Below are 21,355 nucleotides of genomic sequence, written 5' to 3'. Positions count from 1 at the left end.
TCCTAATAAAAGGGGAGGAATTCTTTTTTGTTCTTGAAGTATAATTGATATTCAATATTATATTACCTTCAGGTATACTGCATATTAATTCAACAATTCTATACATTACTCAGTGCTCACCATAAGTATATTCACTGTCTGTCACCATATTGTGTTATTACAATATTATTGAATATATTCCCTGTACTGTACTTTTCATCTCTGTGGCTTATTTTATAACTGCAAGTTTGTGCCTCTTAATCCCCTTTACCTATTTCACCCATCCCTCCATCCACCTCTCCTCTGACAACCACTACTTTGTTCCCTGTATTTACGCCTTTTGCTTTTCGTTTGTTCATTTGTTTTGTTTCTTAGATTCCATGTGTAAGTGAAATCATATGGTGTTTGTCTTTGACTTATTTCACTTACCATAATACCCTTTAGGTCCACCCATGTTGTGACAAACAGCAAGATCTCATTTTTTCTGGCTGTATAGTATTCCATTGTGTGTAAGTTTGTGGGTGTCTGTGTGTGTACACACACACTGCATCTTCTTTATCTGTTCATCTATTGATGAACAGACACATGGGTTGCTCTCCTATATTTTGCCTATTCTAAATAATGCTATAGTAAACATAATGTAGCAATTGTCTTTTTGAAGTAGTGTTTCATTTTCTTTGGATAAATATGCACTAGTGGAATGATTGGATCATATGTTATTTCTATTTTTAATTTTTTTTATATTTTTATCCCCAGGAGTACAGGTCTGTGAATCGCCAGGTTTACACACTTCACAGCACTCTCCAAAGCACATACCCTCCCCAATGTCCATAACCCCACCCCCCTTCTCCCATCTATTTTTAATTTTTTGAGAAATCTCCATATTGTTTTCCACAACGGCTGCACCAACTTACATTCCCACCAACAGTGCAAGGAATCCCTTTTCTCCATGTCCTCACCAACACTTCTTATTTTTTGTCTTTTTGATTTTAACCATTCTGACAGATGTGAGGTGGTATCTCTTTGTGGTTTTGATTTGCATTTCCCTGATGATTAGTGAAGTTAAGCATCTTTTCATGTGTCTCTTGGCCATTTGTATGCCTTTGGCAAAATGTCTACTCAGGGAGGTAGGTCCTCTGCCCATTTTTTAATTGGATTTTTTGTTTTTCAGTGTTCAGTTGTACCAGTTCTTTATATATTGTGGGTTAGTATCCCATTATCTTCTCCCATTCACAGGGTTACCCTTTTGTTAGTTGATGGTTTCCTTTGTTGTGCAAAAGCTTTCTATTTTGATGTAATCTTAATAGTTTATTTTTTTGGTTACCCTTGCCTGAGGAGACATTGCTATAAATATGTTGCTAACACCAATGTCAATGAGATTACCACCTATGTTTTCTTTTAGGAGTTTAATGGTTTTACATCTCACATTTAGGTATTTAATCCATTTTGTATTTATTTTTGTGTATAGTGTAAGAATGTAGTCTAGTTTCATTCTTTTGAATGTAGATGTTCAGTTCCCAACACCATTTATTGAAAATACAGTCTTTTCCTCATTGTATATTCTTGCCTTCTTTATCATGGATTGATTGACCATATATGCATACATTTATTTCGCCAAAGTATTCTTGAACGATCCAGATTGGGGCAAAGACTACCAAAGCCCATTGCTGATGGTCTGCATGGCTAAATTCTGAGAATTAGTCTGCTAAGTGATGTGAAATGAAGTCATTGGGCATTTGGCTGGGTGAGAAGAAAGTATTGGTGAGTTGTATTGGGTAAATATAAAAGTTTAGCTACTTGATAATCTTGGTATAAACTACTAATTTTAATTTTGATATTGAGTCAGCATTTGCTTATTTAAATAGAGAAATATTTTGGTAAAGGGTAAGTACTGATGGCTTTTGAAAAATAACCATAAAACTGACTCAAAAATAATCTTTCAGTGGCTTCTTCAAGAAACAGTATTATTTTTCAAGGTGGAAAATCTCTGAGAAAGCTTATAAATATATTTGGTGCTTAAACATTCTTCAGCTAGTATGTATCTTACCTGAATAGAACAAAATCTGTGCTAAACTTATATTTTCATCAGCTTGTAAACTTTGGTATTAAAAGCTTTAGTATTCTCCCATCTCTTCCCCTGAGTAATGGAAAAACTAAAGGGATAATGTGCACCCTCACTATTGTATCTTATAGTAAGGGAACTTAATGCCAAATTAATTAAAATGGCACATCAAATCAGAATGTAATTAAATGACATGTCACTGTTATGCTCTTCTTAGCTCTCTTCTAAAGCAAAATTAAATGAAGATGCTAGGATGCTAATTCTTTAGACCTCGAAAAGACAGACTTTTAAGAATATGAAGTAGTACAAATATTTCATTCTAATAATTCTCATTCTTCTTTCTTGGCATAGTCTCAGTTAACCAAAAGGTTATTGCCAGTTCTCTTTGTGAAGCTTTCATTCATTCCTTCACTTCTGATATAGAAGATCTAAGAAAAAATGGAACTTCGTTAAATAGGAAGGGTAATAAACTAAAATTACTGAAGAGTTTGTAGTCTTTTTCACTTATTCTGGACCCTATCTTTCTTAGAAGAGGTTTATTTGTGCTGCCAGAAAAGCCCAGATTTCTCTATATAATAAATAGTCAGCAGGATAATTGAATAAGAAATGAGAAGGATGGGTTATTAGCTGGAGGTAGAATTAAGATTATTTTAGGCAGAGAAGAATGAGAAAAGATACTAGAGCAGTTATACTGTTGAGGGAGCTTTTAGGAGCACAGTTGAACAAGCAGATTTCTTTTCACAAGTTTTGCTGTGTATAGTAGTGTTATTCTCAATATTCAGTAAAGCTTCTGAGTCAGGAGTTTTATGCAGTCATATCATCATGTCTTATAAGCCATGATAAATGTTAAGAAGACGATGTACAGAGTGTTTTCTACAATTTCACATGAATATATATCCCAGACTTTATATCCAAAGTTATAATACATGATAAGGGCTACCTTTAATATGTATATTGGCCTATGTAATTTGCCAAAGTATTGTGAGGAGCAACTGTAACTGACCCTTTCAAACAACATGGGTTTGAAAGGCATGGGTCCACTTAGATGCAGATTATTTTTTTGCAATAAATATAATACCATAAATGTATTTTCTTTTCCTTATGATTTTGTTAATATCATTTTCTTTTTTCTAGGTTAATTTGTTGTAAGAATGTAGTGTGTCATACAGATAACACACAAAATATGTATTAATTGACTGTATGTTATTGGTAAGGCTTCTGGTCAACAGTAGGCTATTAGTAGTTCGGTTTTGAGGGAGTCAAAATTTATATGTGGATTTCAACTGCATGGACATTTCTTTACCCCCAATGCCAGTGTTGTTCAAGGGCCAACTGTGTGTAAAAGCTGCATAAATGAACTTCTCATAGAGAGGCAGTGGCAAATTAAATGTGAAATTTTTATCAAAAGTTGGAAAGTTACATTTGTGGACACCTGCATCCTGTATTTCAAGTCAAATTTGGTGGTAATATCTTGATAATGAAGTTTGAGAATGTAGTATCTCCATTAGATAGCAGCATGTTTTTTTAAAGCAGCTGCACAAAGATTCTCATCCAAGCAGAAGGACAATGCGAGAGTTCTAAACTGAAAGCTGAGCAGCTAAAGGAAGAGAAGCACTTCACAGAAGGTAGGCAGGCATGCTTTCAGGACTGAGTAAGCATTATGTGGAAACAATATAGGGAAGATGATACTATCTGGAAACATACTGTCCAGTATCATAATTAGTTTTGGGGTATTATGAAATGAAAAGGGGACACAGATTCCAAGAAGACTAGAATGAAAAGCTCCATGCTTACCTTGGCAGCTGGTAGTCACAATGACATATTAAGCATTGTTAAGAATGGAGATGGAACTACGTGATTTTTGAATAGCATTTTGACACACAGCTAAAATCAGATAAATTCCTAATTACTGTCTTTTTTTGTAATCCTTTATTTTCTATCAGATAAAGTATTTTCTATCAGATTAAGGCCTCTTCAAGGCCTTCCATAATGTGCTCTAAACCATCTCTGATATTTCTCTTTAAACTTTATGACCTCCATCTTGCTAAACTTCTTGTAATTTTTGAAATTTATTTTGTGCTTTCCTCATTGTTTTATAAAAATGTCCCTTTAGCTTTTTATTCTTTGCCCATCATTCAAAGTTCACTTTGAAATTTAATGGAGTTTTTTTTTTTTGATCCATATCTAAATGAATATGCTCTCCCTTTTTACTTTTTTTCAATTTATTTATTTTCAGAAAAACAGTATTCATTATTTTTTCACCACACCCAGTGCTCCATGCAAGCCGTGCCCTCTTAATACCCACCACCTGGTGCTCTCCCTTTTTAAAACCTCTCCAGCATTTTGCATCTTTTTCATCATATCTTTAGTACGTGTTTAGCATCTACAGTGAGAAACTGCATACAGAAATTGTAAGTAAATTAGCCCATAGACTTAAACTTTAAAATCAATGCTGACGAATCAAGTGCAGAGTTAGAAGGGCATCTAAAAGAGGAAAAATCGTTCCCAGTTCTAAGCCTTGATCATAGTGTGATTGAGCGCATTAATGTCTTGCAAGAATGAATGAGATAATCATATTAAATCAGACTTGGATGCAGTAGTGAAGAGAAGTTGCCGGAGGACAACTTTAATCCACAAGAACAAATGAAGAAATTATAAGAAAGTTAATATAATGAAAGCTATAAATATATGTTTGTTCTCTTTTCTCTCAGCTTCTTTAAAAGACATAAAGTTATATAAATTAATAACTTTGTATTGTTGGTTTTGCATTATTTATAGATGTGATATGTGTAACAATAATATCACAAAAAAGGGAAAAGGGAATAGCACTATGTGGGAGTAGCATTTCTATAATTCACTGGAATTATATTAGCACGTCTGAAGCTGATTTTGATAAATTAAGTTGTATAATGAAAGGCATAGAGCAACCACTAAAGAAATAACTCAAAAAAGGTAGTGAAAATATCACTAAAAAATTTAAATGCAACACCAGAAATTATTCACTTAATGCAAAATAAAGCAATAAAAGAGGAATAGAGGAACAAAGAGCCATGAGACTCATAGAGACAAAAAATAAAATGGTAGACAGACAACTATTATTCCCCTGTAAAAAGAAGTGAAGTGCCGAGACATGCTACAGCATGGATAGACCTTCAAAACAATATTAAGACAATCACAAAGACCACATATATGATTCCATTTACCAGAATGCCCAGAAAAAGGCAAATCTATACAGACAGGAAGAAAATGAGTGGTTTCTTAGGACTGGGGTAGGGATGGGGATATAGGGGTATGATATCTAACCAGTACAGTGTTTATTTTGAGATGACGAAAATGTTCTAAAATGGATTGAGGTAATGTTTGTACATATCTGTGAATATAATAAATACCATTGAATTATACCCTTTATATTGTGCACTATAAATAGGCAAATTATATCTCTCTATGTTAAATAGGTCTAAAATTACATCTCAATAAAGCCTAAAAAAAATTATCCTACCTGAGTGGTGAGGATGATTAGACTTTCATAATCAATTCCCAAGAGTCATTTGTGAGAGCTATTTCCAGTGGCGGTTAACTCCTTGGCTTATCCAGCTCTTGCTGCTGGGCAAAGTGGCCTTCCCACACTTTTGTAAGTAGACTTTCATTACAGAGATCAGGACACCAAGCTGGAATTTTTCTGTAGCATGCTACGTTCAGGTCTCAGGTTAAGTGGAGCCTTATGTCCCTTCCAGTTCACCCTTTATACCTCTTCAATCTATCCACATATTACACTGAGTTCACTATAGCTTGTGATTATTTCTTCAAGATGCTGTTTGGTTACACTTTATTTAGCCAACTGACCAAATAAACCTTGAAAGTGGGGGATTTGTTGTGGAGCACTAGTCATCCTGCAGCAGTTGCTACGGAAGCTGCCATGGATAATTGTTTCCCCATCACCTGATGTACACTCCCTCCATTCTTGGGGAGCACTCTGCTGTTCTAGATTTACTTTCTTGGTTGGGTTAATATGATCAGTATCTAAGCTGCTGATGACTCTATCAGGTTGCAGTGGCTGTAAATGTCAATTTAGAGTTAACATTGGTTGTAGAAACACCAAAAGTCACCCCAGCTAATCTCAGATCCAGGCATTCTCATGTCTGTCCCGTATTATGGAATAATAACCCAACCTATTACATATTCAGAAACCCCTAGAAATGCCATTGTTTATTAGCCATGGCCAAGTATTCGTGTGAGTATAGGTCACCGATTACCATTCTGAATTTGCTTCCTTTATGATAATTAGGTCCACTTACCTCTAATGGTTATCTGCCTCTCAGAGTCTACTGCTATTCCAATATCCTGTCATTGTCAATCATATTAAGTAGCTTAGAGCCATCATAGTCTTCCCTACTGTCAATCACGGTCTGCAGGAGACAGCCACAAGGGAGCCTTTCACATGTGCCAGTGCCGCCATCACTGATTGCTTATTGTTTGATTAAAGCGTCCTCTGGAACTTCAAAAGGAACACAGTCAACTGGGGTTTTTCTGGTGATATGTATGAATGTATTCTAGCACACCTACCCTTTACCAGTACTCCACAAGGCAGTTCTGGCATCCCTACCTGATTTACTGCATGCCATATAATAAATGTGTGTGTGTGTGTGTGTGTGTGTGTATACACACACATAATATATATTATGTATATGTATACATAATATATATTTATAATATATATAAAATAATATATATATTAAATAAGCTACCATTTAAAACAGGTGGCATTCTTATTTTCATGTACCTAAATTTGGGTTAATAAATTCCATTCTTAGGGTTAACTTTCAGTTGTCTTTGTAGCAAATTTTAGATACAACTTACCAGCCTCCTGTCAAGGAACAGATGGTAGGTATATGGATCACCTTCCCCTCTGTAAGTTAATACGTGTTTTTAGACTCTAAAATCATGCTTACATTAGTCTTCGTAGTGAATATGGACGTCTATTTCATGCACATATATATTTAATATAAAGATATTAATTCATGAACTTCTAAGTTAAGTATGATTGATATTTCAATGTTATGCTAATTTAAAACATCTGTGAATGCATTCCTTAATTTCTCCACTGGAACGTGTAAATGAGAGTTGACTATTACATTTATACTACAACTCTTTTTTTTTTCTCAGTGCTTTAATTGTCATTTATAAATGTTCTATTTATATAGAAAATAATAACATCATCCAGCATCACAAATTTTGAAAGAAGTACTGTAATTGGCAACAGTATCTCAGGATAAATCAGTCAGTATGTGTCCTTAGTTTCTTTCAGCCAGTTGGTTCCTCACATGTGGCTAACTTGTAGATCAGCAGGCAGTATGCAATGCAAGGCTATTGTGCCAAGAGTCCTTTTTGTCTAGAAAGAGGGAAACTGCTTGTGTCTTCAAAGTCCTGAGCACTCTGATTTTTAACATTTTGGCTTTCTTTTTGTATCAGGTGAAGTAGGAAGCTGTGTATAAGTCACGAAATTGAATGTTGAATAGTTAAAGTCACTGCTATTTAAAAAAATTTAAAGAACCCCCCCCAAATCTGCTCCAGTTGAATGTGAGTATTGATTTTAGAGGAGTTAAAAGCTCTGTTACCAAAATAGCATTTACTAAAGTTAGTGATAAAACCTCACAGGAGTAATACAAACTTAAATTGTAGAAACTAGTTCAGACTTCAAAAGTGAGATTCCATAAGAGGAATTACTCATACTGTAAAATGGTATCATTTTTTAAAAGTCTATATATAACTGTCAGATTTCTAGCCATGTAACATATGATGCCCAAAGCCAGTTGTCCATTTCTAACATTTAATGAAACAGTTAAAACTTAAAAGTGCCAGGGTAAATTTAAAATGGAAAGTATCTCTGAAATTTCGAGTTGAAAAACACAAGTAGAGTCAAATGAATACGATTTTTTGTAGCTTTAAATTTTTACTGTGTAACGTCACCATCCTAAACCTTACATAAGATATCTTATTATTTTTGGTGCAATTGTAAATGGGTTTGTTTTCTTAATTTCTCTTTCTGCTGCTTCATTATTAGTGTATAGAAATGCAACAGATTTCTGCACATTGATTTTATATGCTGTGACTACTGAATTTGTTGATCAGCTCTAGTAGTTTTCTGGTGGGGTTTTTAGAGTTTTCTATATATAATATCATATTATCTGCAAGTAGTGAAAGTTTTACCCACTCCTCAACAATTTGAATGTCTTTTATTTCTTTTTGTTATCTGATTGCTCTGGATAAGAATAAAGGTGAATTAAAAGGTGTTAGATAGCATGAGCCAGACACAGCACCAAAGCTGTGGAAATAGACTCATGGATTGAGGAGTAAAGGGGTTTGAGCAGGGAGAAGGTGCTGATATTCCTTGAGGCAATGGATGAGAGAGAAGTCTTTTTCTGGAACACTAGGGCTTTAGTTTGTTGGAAACTTTAGATATTACATGACTATATGGCTTGTATCTTTTTTTTTTTAATTTTAATTATTTATTTGAGAGAGAGAGAGAGTGTGAGAATGGAGAGGTCAGAGGAGCAGGGAGCCAGATGTGGGACCCGATCCTGGGACTCCAGGATGATGACCCGAGCCAAAGGCAGTTGCCCAAGTAACTGAGCCACCCAGGCACCCTGACTTGTAACTTTTTGAAGGTCAAGGCCTCCAATGTTATTCTAGGGTCAAAAACTAGAAACATTTATTATTTTTGGTATATAATATGCAATTCTCATTTATTGTTAAGTCCTTATTTTTAATTAAAAATATTTAAACATACAAAAACTAACATAGTAAACACCGATGTATTCACCATGTTAATGTTTTGACATTGACTTCACTCCAATATTTTTTTAAATTTAGTATTATAGATACAGTAACTCTATAATTTTCTCTCCCTTTATTGGTTACATGAGTTAAAAGCTAAGGTGATAATCAAAATAATAAACACCACTTTGCTAATGCAGAATAATAACAGTTAAGGCTCTCTTCTAGATTATCCAGAAGTCTGAGAGCTCTAGAAGGAGCTGGGAAGGCTAGAAAGAAGCAGTCTTAGGGGAGCTCAGAACAACTGCTATTAATCATAACTGGTGCTGAATTATTTCAGATATAGCTCTGAATTTCCCAGTGCATAATGGCTGAAGATCAGCCTTAGTTATAAATATCCTCCCCCAGTCTGGCTGCCTTTTTATTTTGTTAATGGTGTATTTTGTGCATTTATTTTGGTTTTGGTGTGTAGAAGCTTTTATATTAAATGTCATCAATATAGTCCTCTTTTCCTTTATAATCAATGCCTTTTCTATTCTGGCTAAGAAATTATGTTAAAATATTTCCTTCTAAAATGTATGGTAGTGCTCTTTATTTTTTTGTTTATTTTTTTAATAAAAATTTTTTTAAACATATAATGTATTTTTATCCTCAGGGGTACAGGTCTGTGAATCGCCAGGTTTACACACTTCACAAGTGCTCTTTATTTTTTGATAGATCCATGTAAAGTTTATTTTTCTCTTGTGAGATGTAGGGATTTAACATTATCTTTTACTACATGAATGTGCTAACTGCCACTTATTAGCAGGGTGTCTTTGTCCAAAGATAAAGTATGTCTGTATAACCTCTCTGTGCCTTAGTTTCATCATCAATGAAATGGGATTCATGATAGTCTTTACCTCATAAATTATTGAAGAGAATAATAAAGAATAGATATGAAGTAACAGTGCCTGCTATGTAATGCCCACCATGCAATTAATTAGTTGATAGACCTAGCCACTTGTTTAGTAAAATTTCACCTATTGGTTTGACATGCCTCATTTCTAAGCTCTCTCTTATGTTTCTTGATATATTTAGCCCTCTTTGCCCTAATATCCAAACTTCTGGTTGCCATAATTTTATAGCAGCTCTTGGTATCTGGTGGAGTGAATGCCCCCTACATATTTTTCAGAATTGTTTTTACTCTTGTGTATGAATTTTATGTTAACATTTTTTTTGATTTCCATGAAAATGACTGTTGGAATTTTCATGGGAGTTGTATAGTCTGCAAGTTCTTTTGGGGGAAAACTGTCATCTTGACAATATGGATTCTTCTTATCGTTAAACATAATACATTATTCTGTTGGTTTAAGTCTTTTTAATTTATTATTTCAAAACCCATTTGTATTAACTAATTATATCAGGAGGACAGGGATACTTTGGATACTTATATAGGCTGCTTTTTCTCCACACTCCAGAAACCGAGGGGCTAGGAGTCAGGTTTGCCATAATTAGAGTTGTTGACATATCTGCTCCCTGCTTAATATTCTTACATATTCTCCTACAACTCTTCAGATTTTCAAACTCTTTCAAATCATCCCATGATTTCCAGATTTATATCTCTAGTTCAGGCTTCCTCACTCACAGGTCAAACTGTTATATCCACCTGCTTGCTTGCCTTTTCTGTTGGTTTTCTAAGAGATACTGGGAATTGAACTCAGCATCTCCTTGTACACATTATATTCTCATAGACTCCAAAATCTCATTAACTGGCATTACTTTTCACTTAGTTATTCAGGATACAAACCTTAAAGTCATTCTTGACTCTCCTTTTACCCTTATATTCTAAATCATTTCATCGTCTTGTTGGTACTTACTTCAAAAGATATCCTGAATCCAACCCTTTCTGCCTACCACCCACAGCTACCATGCTAAACCAAGTGTAATCAGTTTTAACCTGGTTTAGTGAAGAAAACTGGAAACTTTTTTCCCCTCTTCTACTCTTTTTGCTCCCTTCTGATCAGTTCCCCGTGTGATAGCCCAAGCACTCTTGAATAAAATTATATCACTTGCGTGCTCAGAATTGTCTTATGGCTTCCCATTATACTTAGAGATAAAAACTCTGTTCATGCCAAGGAAGCATTCAAGTTCTGGCCTGTGCTTCCTCTCAAATCTCATTTCTGACCACTCTGCCTCTTGAGCAATCCACTCTGGACATACTGGTCTTCTTCCATCCTCTAATCAAACAGACTTATTCCTGCCTCAGGATCTTTGAACTGTCTGTTCTTTCTGCCTATAATGTTCTTGGAAGCAGTTATATTATTGGCAGAGAGTCTTATTCATGAGAGATAAGAAAATGCACATCAGTAATTTGGTGCTGAGATCGTTTTCTGTTTTTGGTTTGTATTTTTACTAGCTTTACAAAATAAATTGAAATGCTTTCACTTAAAACTGTTTGTAAGAGTTTCTAAAATCACAAGACCTAGTTTGCTTTCTTTATTTTATAGTGGAAATTTTGAAGCATAAACAAATGTGTGCAGAATTTAATGTAATGAATCTAATGTAATTATCAATGTCATTAAATATCCAGTGTTCATATTTACTCAGCTATCTAGTACTTTTAACAGTGTATTTTTTTAAATCAGAGATGAATAATGTCCATTTATTGTATTTGCCTAATATATCTCATTTATCTTTAATATACCTCTTATTTTTCCTTATACTTTAATTGTTGAAGAAATTGGGTCATTTTTTTCTTGTATAGTTTTTAACATAATTTCTTTTCTTTTTTTAAGATTTTATTTATGTATATGTCAGAGAGAGAGAGCACAAGCAGGCAGAGTGACAGGCAGAGGCAGAGAGGGAGAGAAGCAGGCTCGCTGCTGAGCAAGGAGCCCAATGCAGGACTCCATCCCAGGATTCTGGGATCATGACCCGAGCCCATGACAATGGCTTAACCGACTGAGCCACCAAGGTGTCCCTTAACATATTTTCTTAACTGTTATTTCCTGTTCCTGAAGACATATTTTTATTTAGTTGAAGATAGAAGCTGGATCAGATTCAAGTTCTGTTTTTCTTTTTTGTTTTGTTTTTCTACTTTGAAGATAGCCTGGTGTGCTTCTAATAGAAGTACAAAATGTATTTTCTTCTTCTTGTTATAGCCTATTGATCATCATTGCCTAGATCTATTATTCAATCAAGGGTTGCAAATATGGTAATATTCTAATTCCATAAAGCTTTCATGAAAGGCATTTTCTCATAGTAGCAATTTGGCTACTTTTGAGATAGAGTTTTATAGAAAAGACAGATAAAATGATTTTTCCCTGTATTTAGCAATTAACAGTAAAATATGTTGGTTAAATAGCATTCTCCAAGGATGGCTAATACCTATTTTTTAATTCATCTACATCATCTAATAATTTTTCAATATAGTATCACTGATTGAGAAGGAATAAGCTTACCAATAAAGGTGAAATCTTGATGGGAAAGATATCAGATTTAAATACGTAAAAATACAGTGTTCATGTTATGAAATATTCTAATGAGTTAAAGATCTGAAGAATAGACTAAAGAATTTATTTTCAACACACGTGGCCTACAATAAGAAAACAGTTCCTGGACTAATTTCAGTTGGCCTTTTTAAATTCTCCCAATTTATCTTTATGACTCAGTCAGATTAAATGCTTAAAAACACTAAAAAGGAAAAAAATGCCTATGGGGATGAAGTTATTTAATAAAAAGTGAAAAAATTGGAGCATGTGTATGTTGGGGAGTTCCAGAGTGTAGGTAGTTGTTTAAGAGGGTCTAATATATATATTTTTTTTTCCTTAAGAGCCTGTTAGAGTAGTGGAGTTGTACTTACAATTGCCTCAACTTTTAACAAAGTCTTCATTAGGGAGGGAGATTTAATAAACCAGAATCTTCTGCCTGGTTGGTGTTGATGTGTACAAGGGTATATTTGCTTCATGAAACATTTTAGGTCTAAGCACACTCACTTTCTAACATCTACTTGTTTGTATTGCTCTCGTTTTCCAATGGAAGAAAAATCAATACAATTCTATGTGAGGAATTTCCCATACAAAGCCTGACATTTGTTTTATTTTTGGATCAAAAACCCACAGATTTTGATGATCGCAGACTGAATTTTGAAAGAACTAAAATTCACCTTATCTTTCAGTGTTTATTCAGGAGAATTTTATCATCATTATTTTTATGGTATTGCTATTTTCTGTTATTTTATTGTCTAAGGAAGAAAGGGCTCTCTAGACCAAAAGTTTGCCAAAAGTCCAAATACTTAATATCATTTTCAGTTTACCTGGGGAAGAATTAAAATCAACTTCGTTGGTAGAAAAATATCAGGAACACACTTTAATGTACATTGCTGTTAGTCCAACCTAAGACCATGTTTATCTGTTACAGTTATATTAGACTCATGTACTATCAAATCTATCTCTTTTGACTGGTTTTATGACACTTACATGAAGAAAGCTACATGAAAAACTGTAATCTCTAAAACACACTGATGGCATTGAGCTTTCTAGCTTGCATTCCATTTAAAAGTTTTATGTTTGGTGTCTACACTTGTGCAGAATGCTCTGAACTTCATCCATCGCCCTTCCCCTATATACTTTTCTTACCACTTTTCTGGGAGAATGCACTTTGAACGGATATAGAAATAGAAGATAAAAGTAATTATAGAAGAAGTTGGGTGACCAGATCTCACGTTGTTTGAAAGCAATGAAAGAGATAACCAGTTTTATTTACAACTTTTGCATTTTTCTGCTTGGGAAATATTGGGAGTACACAAGAAAATGTCCTTCTAACATTGATTTTGACTTGCAGCTTTACTCAGTTTTTGGCAAATAGGATGAATGATGCCCAGTCCAATTAATCACATCTTGGTATAAATTCCTTTCAGATTATTGCTGTAAATTGATTTTTGGTTCTGGTTTTTGAGGTGGTAGGGGGTTCTTTTTCAAGTCCCAGTGTCTTTTACATTGGGGTGCTCAAAGATTCCACATCAGGGACAACTCCTGGAGAGTTCACATTTTGAAACAAAAGTACTTCTTGTTGCTTTCTGACAATAAATTTTTTTTTGAAAATTCACTTTTCTTTATACTGTCTCAACTTTATTTTTCTTTCTTATATTTCCCCCAAGGGCCCAATTATGAAGCCCTAGTAGGTCTTTTCTGAGCACTACTAGTGGTTAAATTTTGGTGAGCTATTTGTTAGTGCTCTTCCCAGTTGGCTGGAAAGAAGCTCTCTACTTCCTCGTTTGTGTCTTCCTACTTCACCTTTGTGGAACAAGCCATATTTATGTATTTTTCCTTTCTTTAAGTAAAACATACAAAATGTGGGACTTACACTGAAGTAACTTATTTGGTTAATCATTAAATACTTTTAGATCTAATAGACTCTTTATGTTTGTCAGTGTTGACCAATCAAAATTTATAAAGCTCAAGATGGAATTTAGACATATATTCTTGATAATATGGTATCTATCTCCCTGATAGTAGCTTAGGTATGCATTGCAAGGACTGAAAGTTTCAATGACAGTAAATGGAACTCTTTTTTTTCCAGTTTTTGCTGTCAGCATCATTGTGCCCTGCACAAGGGGATGATATTCAGAAACAAAAGAACTGTAAAACATCTGGAAAATCCCAATATGATTTGGTACTCTAAGTAAGGAGTGTTGAAAATTGAAGAGTCTCTAAATACGAGAGTTCTATATTGTTGGTGTGCCTGTGGTGTTTTCTTTTTGGGAATGTGCAGGGGAAGGAGAAATAAATAATTCTGTACAATGGCCTTGCTCCACTGAGCATGGGTTTCATACTGAGACAAGACTAAGAATAGCAACAACTAGTCTAGAAAGCATCCAATGTCCCAGGCTGTTCTTTCCTACAGCGAACCACTTTTGTCTGCTATTTTCCCACAAAGACCCACACTTTGACTGCTACATTGCACATCATTGCTCAGAAGTGTAGTGACTTTATTATGCCGTTATCCTTTCTCACGTATTTGACCTGCCTGTCAAAACAGCTGTGGGAACGAGCAATACTTTGTGCACGTTCAACCTCTCACTGCACCTCTCATGGGTGAAGGGCCTCCTTCTGAGTGAAGTCATGGCTAATATGCTCTGTCTTAAAAATAATAGACAAATTGCCTACCTTCACTCAGGAACTTCTGGTATTGCACAAAGCAAACCGAAGGAACAATGTAACCCCTTATTTAAAATTTAATGTCTTTTAGAGCCTGCTGTCTGAGGCAGTTCCTCTATGAATCTGCTGACATTTTAAATTCGGCTTTGGAAATTTCCTCTCTATTTCAAATATATGCTCGGCTCAAAATTTTATACAAAGTTATCCCCTCCACACACTATCAGTGTGAAAGTTCTTCCTTTCTTTCTTTCCTAAGGCATTCTAAGTCACTTTAGTAACCAGCTCCCTTAAGAGAAAACCACTAAATCTTGCTGCTTACACAGCAGCCCCAAATCTTACCATGGTGCTTGTCAAAGAGTGAGAAATATTTTCAGAGTAAGCTCCTGCAAGGTTCACAGGCTTACTAGATTGTGCTTTCTAGCTAATAGGAAAGAAAAGAAAACTGCAAAAGCCCCTAGAGAACCTTCTGGCAGAAGGTAGATAACACAAAATAAAATCACTGTTTTATTTTATTAAGGACCTTTGTGAAGGTTCATTTGAGACAATTTAGTCTGTCTAACATAATTAAGTCACTAAGCAGCATCAGATAGTAACCAGTTACAGTCTTGGATTAATAATGTTTAATTCATTTATAATCACTCTAATACATGTCTAGGAAGCATACACAGAATTTTCTAAAATGCAGTATAATGAGTAAGGACAGTTGAATGATGAATCACAAAATAGATTGAATTGTAGTCATCTGAGCTGTTATTTGAAGTTTATGGCTGCCAGCTGGCAACCAGCGTTTTTCGTGGGGTTTTTTTTTTTTTTTTTTTGATAAATTAAATAAGTTCAATAAAGCTATCCAGATAGAAAAATCTAGAGCTGGAATATGAGAATGATTTCTCTTTAGCTTTTACCAGAAATGAGTTTTTTTGAGACAGGAACTCTAAAGAATGTTTAGACAGGGTCACTGTAGGAGTAATACTGTGTCCAGTGAGATTTACTCTGGTAAATTGTCAGCCCATTGGCTGTTAATAATTGATCATCTTCAGCTAGGATGGAACTGAGTGTGATCATGTGGAGTAGGAGAGAGAGAAGGATAAGTAAGTGTCAAATTTAGATAGAAGATTTTTGCTACAGTATAGATTGAAAGTGATTACAGTTTGAACTGGGGTTATTAAAAGGATTAAGGAACATTGTGGATGAATATGTGCCCTATTTCTGTCTTTGCACTTGAAATTTTAAGGTTTTTTTTTCTCTCTAAAATTTACGTGGAAAAACCCTGTTTGAGCATAGTAGATCTTATAGGTTTTTGTTGTTGTTGTTGTTGTTTTAAGGGTGAAATTGGAAGGGGCAGTAGAGGGAGAGAGAGAATCCAAAACAGGCTCTATGCCTAGTGAGAGCTGACATGGGGCTTGATCTAATCACCCCAAGATCATACCCTGAGCCAAAATTAAGAGTTGGATGCTCAACCACTTGAACCACCCAGGTGACCCAGAATCTTATAGCCTTTGTGATAAGAAAGCAAATTAGGTCATTGCAACTTTTAAATGACTAGATTCAGAATTAAATCTCAAAGTAATTCTAGCATCTGCAAATTTTTAAATCTCTAAATTCCAGAACGTACAAACATGTAGAATAACTTTTGGATTGCTGAATTCTTACTGATATACTCAACAGGGTTAAAGTTGTAAATAAGTTTCATCTACTTGTTTAGAGTCTGCATTACAGTTATTGGTTTAAAGTTGTTTAAATGTGTTTTGTAATAAATTGTTATGAACATAACATAGATGTTATATATTTTTTCCAGATCACATGGATTTGAATTTATTTGATTTATTTGCCTATACATTACCCCCCACCCTGAACCCTGAGGCCTAAAACTGACAGTACTAGAGTCTGTTATTTTGTAGCATGTTGAAAAATAAGATAAAATACTGAAACTAACTTCATTTTTACAAGTAATAGAAATTTGGATGATACTAGTACTTCTGGGTATGTGAAAATTGGAAAGAGTCAAGGACTTCTGGGAAGAAATAATCCTGGGATTTAAAAATATTTGGGTAAAGGTAACAGATGGAGATTGCTGTAAAAAGAAGTTATATGGTTGCTCTAAGTTACAGATGTTGTTTGCTTATTTGACAAATGTTAATGAGCTATGTGCCAGGTACTGATTGGGTGTTCATAATATGTCAGTGAAAGAACAGAAAAAGGCTCTGACCTAATTTGGACTGAAACTGAGAATACATAATGCCTTGCCAAATAGTTTCATAATTGATGGAGGAGGGACCAAGAAGCCAAAAATGCCAATAAAAGTAATGGAACTGAAATTTACTTTGAAACCGTATGAACATTGGGAAGCATAGCGGTGCATGATTTATATTTTCAAGGTTCAACCAGTGTTTGAGGCATCATACAAGGATTCATTTATAAGAACAAATATTTTTTTCTCATAAACACTATAAATTTCATTACCCTATTTGCAGTGGATGGTGAGAAGATCAGGGATAAATTTGAGGCTAATATTAAGCAATCCAGTGGGAAATGGGTGTGTGTTTTTGTTAGTATCGTTACTTCAGGTTCATAGAATCTAGTTTTGGAAAGAAATAGGAAATTAAACACAGATAAAAATCAGTAGTTACATTCATAGATCCATTTGTAAATCCAGCTGAGGCTTTTCAGAGCACTGGCAACATATCAGTCTTCTCAGTAGTTAAGAGGACTTAAGCCTGCCACTGCAGTGCCATTTCTTCAGTGTTTTAAAAAAGTCTTTATTAAGATCCGTATCCAGGTCCCAGAAGAATATGTGTTCCATTCATTGAATAAAATCAGTTTAAAGCACTGTCTGTCAATGTTGACAGAGGTCAATGGCAAAAATGATGTGGGGGTGGAAGATGGCACTTTTGAAGGACATCTTGAGGGAGAGTTTCATTTGAAGCAAGTAAGAGCACTGGGAAACAGAAGCAGAAAATCAGCCAGTCACCATCCCAAATATCTGCAAATTCTGCAGTATCAGTTGGTATCTCAAAGCCAGACACCTCTTTTATGCAGTGTGGAAAGAAATAATCCTGGTAATAGATATCTTTGGGTGAAAGTAACGAATAGAGATTGACACTATGGAGAAGTAATATGATTGCTCTGAGATATACATGTCATTTGTTCATCCAGCAAATAGCATCACAAATATCTGTGACTGGCAGTAGCATTTTATTTGGAATCAAAATGTAATGGTAGAATTTAAAGATGTCTTGAGCTTCTTTTATGTACTTAAGAGCTGCAGTGGTAGGAAACATAGTTGAAAAGAACAATTTCCCTTGAGATTTTTGTAATCTACTACTGTGAAGTCAGCATGAACAGAGAGAATTAAATAGAAAATTCCTGTATTTTATAAATTTGTTATTCATTATGTTCAAGTTAAAAACCATAAAGAAAATACTTTCCTACATAATTGGATTCAACTTTTTTTTTTTTTTCCCTAAAGAATCAGTGAACGCTCTGGTTATCATGACTCCATGACCCCTGGACTGAAAATTCTACTTCCCCAGCTTCAGTATATGCCTTGAACATAGGAAATATATTCAATAAACAATAGTTCCAGTTATGATTTTTCTCAGGTGAAAACTAACAGAAGCAGCATCTGGTGGCTAAGGTGGTGGTTGAACTGTCTGTCCCCTTTCTCTTTTGCCATCAATGGGGGTGGCAAGCGGAGGCCAGAAGAGGTATTTCCCATCCTCTGGTAATTTACCAGCATCTTATAAAGCAGCCCCTTGGCCAGCTCTGATCTGTGTTTACTGCCAGCTAACATAAGATTTAGAATGAGTGTGATTTTCAGCTTTTGTAAAGATTATCAAATGATAAATAGAGTAATCAGATCTTCGCCTGAATTGCTTACTGCAGTGAAACATGGATTAAATGTGTAGTAAAAATATCAGTTAATCTGTCCAAGAAACTAGATATATTCATTTGCTTTCTTTTGATCCAGCTTAGTTGTCTCATTGGAAAAGAAGGGAAAAGAGAAATGATGTCCTAATTATTTATATGTTTACAAGTTTCTTCCCCCCTTGGGCTGCTGTTAAGCTGTCGCACTACATACACTCTGGGCCACAGCAATTTAATATTTCATTAAAAAAGCATTAATGATGGCTCCAGTGAATTTCTCCCGTCCATGCTCCACAATGATAGCAATTCAAGTGAGTGTTAGACTCTCAGTGGTGCACATGAAGACAAAGCCAAACAAAGGGACAGAATGTTGCTTGTATTCCTTGCGCCTTTAGGTAAAGTTGGAGAGCTGGGTGCTGGATGGCGCCTTCTAATTTCCTTAGAGAGAGGAGAACGTCTCATTTATACTTTATTAAATATATTTATTATAGCAATAAATAAGTTGCTATAGTAGCTATGTCCCATTTATACTCAACCTCTTCGTACTAGATTGAACAATTGGTATAATGCTGGCTTTTTGGGAAGTTTCCAAGCACAACACTTCTTTGCTTCTGGTTTTAATTTTAAAACAAAAGCAAAGTTACTCCATGAGAAAATACCTTGTTGCCTTTGAAACATTCAATCATTTACCTAATGAAATAATAAATGTCTTTTGGGGTGCCTGGGTGGCTCAGTGGGGTTAAGCCGCTGCCTTCGGCTCAGGTCATGATCTCAGGGTCCTGGGATCGAGTCCTGCATCGGGCTCTCTGCTCGGCGGGGAGCCTGCTTCCTCCTCTCTCTGCCTGCCTCTCTGTCTACTTGTGATCTCTCTCTATCAAATAATAAATAAAATCTTTAAAAAAAATAAATGTCTATTAAATATTTTTAAGTTACTATGTGTTTTCAAGTTTCTATGTTCTGCATTTCAAAGGAGAGGAACAGTTCTTATTCATAAGGATATGTTTTTCTTTCAATTTGGGAAAAAATACAAATAAAAATGAAAATAAATAATAAATACCAGTAAAAAGGTTAAATGCTGAGTGTCAAATGATTGGATCTTTTAAGACATTAAGTTTGTTCTGTATAAAAGAGAATTATTTCCAGCTAATGTAATTAAGAAATTTATACAGTGGTGGGATTTAATTGTAAAATAATTCAAGGGTGTAATTTTCCTAGTCTGAAAATGCAGAGTATATAGAGAGAGCGGGAATTTTATTTCATGGAGCAGTTTAAGAAGAAGTGCAAAAATGATGTTGGAAACATATTGTAGAGGTCACTTGAGTTTTAAATTCTAGGTAATTAATTTTATTACACTAATCATACAAAACAGCAATCATAAAAATAATGTTGAATTTAAAAAGAAAAGAAAAAAATAACTTGTTCCTGAGTCCCTCTCCCAAGCAAGTGATTTATTTTCATTTTTCTGTGTTCTCGGTAGCTGGAGATTTTTGAGCAGTGAAATGACATGATGGAAAATGTGTTGTAGGTCTTTTAGGAAGATTAATCTATCAATAGGAAACAAGATGGAGAGTGAAGAGAAGAGTCTGAATCCTCGAGACCAATTATAATTCTAGTGAGTAATCCAGGTGAGAAGTGATAGGGGCCTGAGCATCAATGGAAAGAAATGGGAAGCTGTAAGAGGCATCGAAAGGAAAAGTCACTGATTGGATATGGGACATTAGAGAAAGGTAATCATTAGAGACAACTGGAGCCTGAGTTAACAGCAAGAGTTCCAGAGATAGAAAGCAGAAGCAGAATGATTAGAACAGGTGTCTGGCTATGGAAAATGATTTACCTACTTTTTTGGTAACCTATTATATCTGAACAAATATGGTTACATAAAAATGACGTTATTATATTAAAAGATGGCAAATTGGGATATATGTGCATATTCCTAATCCTGAGATCTTTTCCAAATTCCAAGCCTCATTAATCACATAAAAAATGGGGACGGTTGAAATCATAGGTGTGAATTAAATCTAATGTGTACAGGAAGCTAAGTAGATTTTTAATAACCTTTTTTTGAGAAAAGGAGAAGTATTCAGTGAGGAAAGAAATGATCAGTGAAGTAGATTGAGAACCTGCATTAAAATTAGAGAGGAGAGAAAGATAAAGAGAAAGAAAACCGAAAAAGAAACATTTAAAATAGTAGTATAAGAACAAGGAGAATGAAAACTGAGAAAGGGGCATTATATTTCATAACTAAGAGGGCATTGATAATGGATGGAAATAAAACCACCATCTGGATGGTTACTTTTTCCTTTGACACATTTCTTAGTGAAAAGGAGAACGGAAAAGCAATGGTAGCTATTAGGTGGTGAAATTAAGCAAGATTTGTTTCCTTCCTGACACTACACACTCTCCCCCCAAATTTTTTTTTAAAAGTTTGTTCTCTTTTCAAACCTGAGTAAAGGTATCAACAGGTAAGTCAGAGAATAGATATGTGAGCATTGTAAGAATCTATAGGGACACACAAAAGACTGAGTGGACAGCAAAATAA

Source organism: Neovison vison, chromosome 3 (genome assembly GCF_020171115.1).
Source record: "Neovison vison isolate M4711 chromosome 3, ASM_NN_V1, whole genome shotgun sequence".
NCBI lineage: Eukaryota > Metazoa > Chordata > Mammalia > Carnivora > Mustelidae > Neogale > Neogale vison.
The sequence above is the reverse complement of the archived record's forward strand: the minus strand, read 5'-3'. Positions refer to the sequence as shown.